The sequence below is a fragment of the Papaver somniferum genome, unplaced genomic scaffold (genome assembly GCF_003573695.1).
Source record: "Papaver somniferum cultivar HN1 unplaced genomic scaffold, ASM357369v1 unplaced-scaffold_137, whole genome shotgun sequence".
NCBI classification, from domain to species: domain Eukaryota; kingdom Viridiplantae; phylum Streptophyta; class Magnoliopsida; order Ranunculales; family Papaveraceae; genus Papaver; species Papaver somniferum.
In genome coordinates, this window is record NW_020622934.1 from 16634669 (window position 1) to 16642609 (window position 7941).

Below are 7941 nucleotides of genomic sequence, written 5' to 3' on the forward strand. Positions count from 1 at the left end.
TAGTATCTCCATAGAGGAAAATGTTATCCTAAATTCCATTCTTTCAGCTGAGGAAATTTGGTTAGTCATTGAAAAATTAAAACCTAACAAGTCTCCAGGACTTGATAGACAACTAGTTTCTTCAAACTCAATTGGAAAACTGTAGGTGAATAAGTTACAGCTGCCATTCAACATTTTTTCAAAATAGGAGAACTTCATCCAGAACTCAACAAAACTTTTGTTTTTCTAATACCCAAAAGTAGGCACCCTAAAGACCCTAGTAACTTTAGACCAATTGGCCTCTTCAATACCATTTATAAGATTATAGCAAAAATCTTAACTAATAGGATGAAAACCATCCTAAATTTTATAATCTCCCCTTTCCAGACAACCTTTATTTCCAAAAGACAAATCTCAGATAATATAGTCATTGCTCAGGAACTTATTCACTCTTTTAAGAAAAAGAAGGTGAAACATATGCTGGTATGGGAATAAAAATTGATATGTCTAAGGCTTTTGATAGAGTTAATTGGGAGCTTTTAATCTCAGCAATGAAGGCTTTTGGTTTTGACAAGGATTTTTGTATCCTAATATATCAATGCATTTCAACTTCCACCATAGCAGTCTTACTCAATGGTAGTCCAAAGAGTTATTTTAAACCAACTAGAGGCCTTAGACAAGGAGATCCTCTTTCCCCTTACTTATTCATAATATGCATGGAAATATTCTCTAGACTTCTCTTATCCAGTGAAGAAGAGAATATTATAAATGATATTAAGTTAACTCCGAAAAATAGTCCCATTTCACACCTTTTCTTTGTTGATGATTGTCTCCTTTTCGTTAGGGCAGATCTCAAGGAATGTCATAATATCCTGCAACTTATAGACACCTTTAGTAAAGCTTCAGGGAAGTTAATTAACTTTGATAAATCAAGAGTCTTTTTCAGTAAAAAAGTTCAATCTAAACATCAGAGAATGATTAGTAAATTACTCAAAATAAAAAAAATTGATTTAAAGGACTCTTATTTAGGAACTCCTATCTTTATAAATAAAGCGAAAATAAAACTCTTTGAAGGAATAATAGAAAAGATGGAACACAAAGTGCAAGGTTGGATAGGTAAAGTCTTAGCTCAAGCTAGTAAAATGGTCCTTAAAGCAACTCTGGCCAGTTATCAGATGAGTTGCTTTATTCTTCCAAAAAAAATTACAAAAAAAGTTGATCCTTCACAAAGGGACTTCTGGTGGGGAAAATTAACTACTCCCTCGGTTTCAAAATAATAGGCAGGTTTGTGTGTAAATTTACCCACAAACCTGCCTATTATTTTGAAACAGAGGTAGTAATTATAAAGGATATTATCCTAAATCCTATTCCTGTTTATGTAAACCAATTAGCAAGGGAGGTCTAGGTTTCAGGAATGCGCATAAGTTAAACTAGCTTAGAGACTTTTGACTGAGCCTAAGGCTCTTTGGGTGTATCAGCTTAAACCTAGATATTTATGGAACTCCTGAGCTTTTAAGGCTAAAATCCCATCTACTAGCTCTTGGATTTGGAAATGTATAAGTAAGGGGATTAAGTTAGTAGAACAAAACAGCATATGGGAAGTAGGATATGGAAATAACATTAATATTTGGGAAGATAATTGGATTCCTAACTTGGTAGAAAACCTTAGTATCTACAAAACTATTACTAACTCTCATTTAACGCTTGTGAAGGATCCAATTGATCAAATCACCAAAAAAGTGGAATTCTTCTTTAATTATTGAATTCTTTCCAGGTCCTATTGCTAGACAAATCTGCAACATTAGTATTGTTATAGATAGTAATTTGGAAGCTAAACTAGATACTCTTAGATGGCTCCTTACCAATTCAGGGAAATTTACAGTCAAATCCATGTATAACAAGTTAAATGAAAGAACAATTAACAATTATAACCTAGGGCAGCCAGATTCTTTTTGGAAGGGTTTATGGGATTTAGATGTATCTCAATGAATTAAGATTTTTACCTGGAAGTGTCTGCAACCTAACTGTACATTTGGATGTCTGGAACATGAATCCATAAATCTCTTTCTTCACTCTACTTATGCTAAGTCAGTTTGGCCATCGGAGCCACACCCAGTTGATTTAAATTTTGATAGATCCATCACCTTTTTAGAGGTCTGAAAGACTGGATAGGAAAGGAAAATCCAATTATTCCCATAGAAATAATCATGACAAAAGTTTGGTTTATATGGAAGGAAAGATGTAACAGATCCCTTGAAAAACAACAACAAACACATACTCAATTAGCTTTAGAAATACAAAGACATTTAAATTTCTGCTACAAGGACAAATACTTGACCAAACAAGTCTCGACCGGTATAGTAGAAAAACCTAGATGGACAACTCCCAGATTTTCACAAAAGAAACTTAACTTAGATGCATCCTGGATTTCTATGAATGCACCAGCAGGTTTTTATTTAATTTTCAGAAAAGATGTAGGGAATTTCGAACAGGGCAAAGCAGGACCCCTCATAGCCTCATCCCTAGAAGAATCAGAAGTTTTAGAGCTTTTGCAGGCAGCTAAATGGGAAACAGATGAGGTATTATTGAATTTCAGTATGGAAGGAGACTGTAAGAACCTTTTTGACTACTTGAATGGAAAATCATCTCAAATTACTTGGCAGAACCAGACGATCATGGATGAAGTAAAAAGAGAATTTAATCTTTTTCAGAATTTTTTAGGTTTTTCTTATATTCCTAGATCAGCAAACAATGTAGCTGATATCCTTGCTAAGGAGGCTAAATCCTTTAGAACTAGGGTTAATTGGAGGAATGAACCTCCATCTTGTATTTTGCAAGCCTTAGAAGTAGACAAATCTAATGTTCGAGTTAGAGTTAATAGCACAACATTAGATGGCTCTACTATTACTGATGTAAGGGTTACTAAATCCCTAAGTTAGTCTGTTTTGAATGCATTTTAACTACAAAAAAAAAAAACTTAAATAGTACTTTTATGGATATTGATCAACCGAACTAGTATGTTCTTGATGTGTGAAAACGTCAAGTGAACCTCCTTCGGAGGTTAAATTGTTAGATTTGCCAAAAACTAGACCCTAAAAATTTAGAAAATACTCTCTATGGGTGTTTATGAAGAATGCAGCCTTGAATCTTTTTAGAGAATTTGTGAAACTTTTGTTTGGTTGATGTGTTATCTTGAATACATTCGCCAATATATCTACTTGCCTAATATATTGCACGAGTAGTTGAATAAACACAATTCTGATATCTTGAAAGTTTTGAACTGAGTTGAATGGCAAGCATCGATACCATACTAAGAGCTTCTCCAATGGTTGTTGTATGTATTTGCTATGTGGCAACACAAACAAGACATCTTTATTCCAAATTTTTCTTAAGTTTAGGTGCAAAAAGTTATTCATCTCCAATGGTGTTGTTTGTGATCATTTTCTTATTAAATGTAAATTTTATGTTTAGTAATTTTAAGATTTTATTAGATTTAAAATTATTATTTATTGTATTAGAATTAATTTTAGTAAATAAAATATATTTTTAATTAAAAAAGGCTGACTAGGATAGTAGACAATGTCAAGGGGAATGCGGGAAACTAGACATTCCCTTTGATATTTTCTACCTAAAGTCATGCATATATTGATTTATGACATCCGGGTTGGAGAATGATTTTAGAGAAAATGGATGTGCATCCTAGGTGGATTTTGACATTTATCTCCACACACATGCCATTGGAGAAGCTCTAAAACATCATCTTTCAAACTGTTTGGAAAAACCGTGTCATGATATACACGTGTTTTCCATATAGAGCGCCACCTGATGTTCATAATTATAAACATGATTGCTTGGGTCGATATCCCACTGAATCCTTTAAAGTTTGGGAGATGGAATTTTTCGGGGAGACAACACTCCCTTATTTCCTTTGACAATTGCTCATCCTTGAACGTATAAGTCAGGTCAGTCCTTCGCTTATCGTTTAAGATCTTGAATCTATCTTCATGTTCGTTAAACATTCTCTTCAATTTAGAATCCACTGAATTATGGATGGTGTTTGTAGGGACAATCAGACCAGGTTCAGAGATGCATCATAGGAGTTGACAGATACTGGTTCGTTAACGGATATTGGTTCTCTAACCGTTGCCTTAGCTGCTCTTATGAATGACTCATTAAGATTGTCCCAGGTAGATGAAATGATTTAGAGTTGGAGATGACCGCATATATGAGGTGTTTGTACTTCCATTGTAGATACCATAATCTCCACCATACACGTGGCGACCATCAACAACTGAAACATGATAATATGAAGCAACGCAGTGTACCGTATCAAGCGCAAGACTGCTTCAGTGTGACGCCAAGGTCACTTTAGTAATGAACAAAACATCCCTCCCGTTTATAAGCAGATGCGATTAGGTTTAGGGAGGGGGCGGCTTCGGCTTTCTCTCTCTACCTCTCTGAATTTCATCAATGGAGTTTTTCTTCATACCAGATGTAACGGATTTAATACTTAATAAACTATCCCATTAGCCCCGTGGATGTAGACAATCCGTCGAACCACGTATATTGCTGTGTTAATTTCTATTTTATTTTACTGCACTTAAACTTGTTCATGATTTGATTTTGTATCTTGTTTTTATTTATTACTTTATCATATGATTCAATTGATTGTGATACTGGATGAATGGTATTCACAATTTGGCGCTAGAAACAGGAAATGGGTAAAGAATTTATTCTACCTGTTCTACATCTATTACTTTTCAATCTTTTCTTTTTGAAATTGGTATTCAATTTCACAAGTTTTCAATCTACTGTCCTTAAAAATGATTCAATAATCCCTTCTTTAGGACTTGTTTTCTGTAAAAAAAAAAAAAACATATTCTACTTAAGCCTATTATCTGTGCAGATTTTATAAGCCTTTTGAAACATATTGATGAAACCCCTCATCTTCCTGAGTCTTTAAAAGGGGTCTTCACCTTTTTAATACATTTTATCCAGAAACAGCATTTATCTGAAGTTTTCTTAGATGCAGCGCCTTGTTCCTGTGCATTGAATGGTTCTTGAGGTGCTAAAATGTTACATAGACTTATGAGATTTGTTCCCTAATGATAAAGGAGCTTTGTATTCAGTTTTTGAACATACCTTTGACCTGTTTGGGAAAATGGTTCAATGAACCATAGTGTTAAGATTTGATCTGTACCGGATCTATTTCTACTAGTTTGGATTTGTTTATAGCAGCGGTGTTGATCTCTAACCCAACACTTTGGTTTCATTGTTTTATCCAGACCCTATTGTTTTCATGATGTGATCGGCAAAGCTACTCTTTGATTCTCAACCTATAATAACTTACGTTTCAGTTCTTAGTGTCTTGTTTACAAATACACTTCATTTTACAGGGATTAAGCACATACTAGTCTAATATAATGCTATATGTTGTCAGTTTAATCTAATTCTATATGTTGTCGATTTTTGTTGACTTTATTTAATGTAGTGAACTGCTTGATTGTGATTTTGTTCCCGGCAAAAAGATACCTACGATCACCCAAAACCCGTGCAGTGGTGATGTGGTTGCTGCGTACAAGTTGCTGTCGACAGTCAATGGTTAGATGGGTCACTCGACAAAGCCGCTGCCTACCCGCTGGAGATTTGTGCAGCTAACACAACAAAGGGGAGCAGATGCAGACCAGTTCATTTGGAGAAAGGGGGACTTTTGGGGTCAAGAAGAGAGGGAGGAGTAAGAAATCCACTACCTCTCAAGAGAGGAATAAGAGTTGGGTTGTTTCGCTACCTTCGTTCCATCAAGAACTTTGGCTACTAAATACTCTCAATGGACTTCATTATCATTAATTGAGATTTCAAACTGTACACAAAGGAGCAACGATGATAACTCCCCTATTCCGTCGTCGCAGTCACGATCCCAGCCGGATTGCCAAGCTAGAATAACAGTGGAAGGCAACTAAAAGGGCGTGGCTCAAGCTCAGTTAAAAGCTATTGCTGGAATACGGCTAAAAGCTATGGTTTATCTCAAGCTCCGCTCCTCAACCTGATGATGCCAAGTTTTCTGACGAGGCGCCAAAGTCCAAACTCTACGGTGGACCGAAGCCAAATTCTGCTGGCAATGACGATTGCTCCCGACGTACAAGCTACCTGACGGGAAGGTTCTCCAAAGCTCCTAGAAAGGACCATGAGAGTTTACAAACCCAAAGTCGAAGTTAACCAAAGTCATGGTACCATCTCTTTCGAAACAGTATTGCAGCCAGGGTGCCCTATCTTACGATGCCGACGATGATACAAACCGACGTGCAAACCCAATGATAGCTCCTGTCCTTATGCCGATGATCATGTGCACGACGATGATGCAAGGTCCCGTGATGATCATGCCAAGCCCTGCAACGAAGGTAATATGTTCAACGACGATGATGAAAGCAAATTGGAGCATAGTTCACCCGGCGCTCATCTCAGTCCCCATGTTGCGTACAAGCTCTACTCCGACATGCCAATCGGAAGAGAGCGCCAAAACTCAATTCAAAGACTACTTCGATGGGGGAATGGTGACTGGACAAGAAGAGTTAAGAGAATATGCAGTTCAGCTCACAAATCGTTCTTTGTTTCTCCTTCTTTATTATTGGAGTAGTGTTACTGATGTTATTTATTTGAGTAGCGGATTTAGCTTTGTTTCTTCTACTAACGAGTACAAAGTGATACACATAATGGTGGATATAGAGTTTGTACAAGTCCTGTACTTATTACTTCTTATACTTCATGCTTCTTGTCGAAGAAGAGTACTTACTCTGGTGTTCTTTTGTTATACTTCTATTCTTTAGTGACCATTGCTTACTTCATATACTTCTAGACTCCTTATACTTCATATGATCCAAGCACCCAGCTAAAGAAATGAAAAAATTTCAATAAAACCCAAAGTACAACACGAGGATGTTGCTACAGAATCCAAAGTACAAATTCCAACGCCGATGATCAAAGTACACAAAGTTTGATTCTGCTGGCCCGAGGTACAACACGATGGTGCAAATCCTAGCGGCGAAGGTTCAAAGTAGATGAAGACCCAAGATAGATGACGATGATAAGTCCGACGTGGATGGCGAAGAAGCAAGCAACCCGATGATCCAAATCCTGATGCATACAAAGCAAAGTCAGCCGATGATACAAGGTTATACGTAGATGAACCAAAGTTGGAGGCCGGTGATAACGATGGGACAAAGACCAATCGCAAGGATGAGATTCCAACGACGACACTGAAGTACAATATTGATAGCTTCCGTCCAGAAAAAGATGCTTAATACAAGGACGATGAGGAAAGCAACACGAAGCAGTCCGCGGATGCAGCTTCATTCCGCAGAAAAAGATCCATGGTCCGGCGATGATCTTCGAAAACGAAGATCTAGAGTCTTGTTACAATGCCCAAAGTCCGACGATGCAAAGCTAAAGATGGCGGTGGTGTAGAATCTAGCAACAACGATAGGGCAAAGCCGCTGCCGACGATGATATAGTTCCAATATGCAACTTGGATACAAGCTGGATTACCAAGCTAAAAGACCACATTCACAATGCTGAAAATAGAACGCCAAGCTAAAATAATGGAGGCTAAGAGGAGGTGCAGCTCAACTTGGAGAACGATCCCCCATCTTCCTCTTTATGCAGGTATTCGTTGCCACGAAGAATCTACGCCAGCTCACACTTGAGGAAGGAGAGCAGCAGTTTGAAGTGGATATTGCACCAACAGCAAACAACGATGTTAATTCAACTCCCCCAATACGTGATGCTTGATGCCGATGATCCAAGTGAGCTAAAGTCTCGTAGTTCAAAGCCCGAAAACGGCGAGCCGAAGCCCAAAATGACGAGCCAAAGCACCAACAGAGAAGCATACCAGGGCAATCTATTTCAGAAGCATCGATAAAAAGCCAATGGAGTGCAATCATTGTCCCATGACGATGATTGCTGAGT

General features: G+C 37.4%; 1 long non-coding RNA gene across 1 annotated transcript; it reads left to right on the plus strand.

Annotated features, from left to right (window-relative positions):
• Positions 1 to 3871: 3871 nt before the first annotated feature.
• LOC113334468 lies at positions 3872 to 6789 on the plus strand. The gene is made up of 2 exons (XR_003352823.1): positions 3872 to 3941; positions 4043 to 6789. It is a non-coding gene; the product is annotated as an uncharacterized LOC113334468 (long non-coding RNA).
• The last annotated feature ends 1152 nt before the right edge of the window (positions 6790 to 7941 follow it).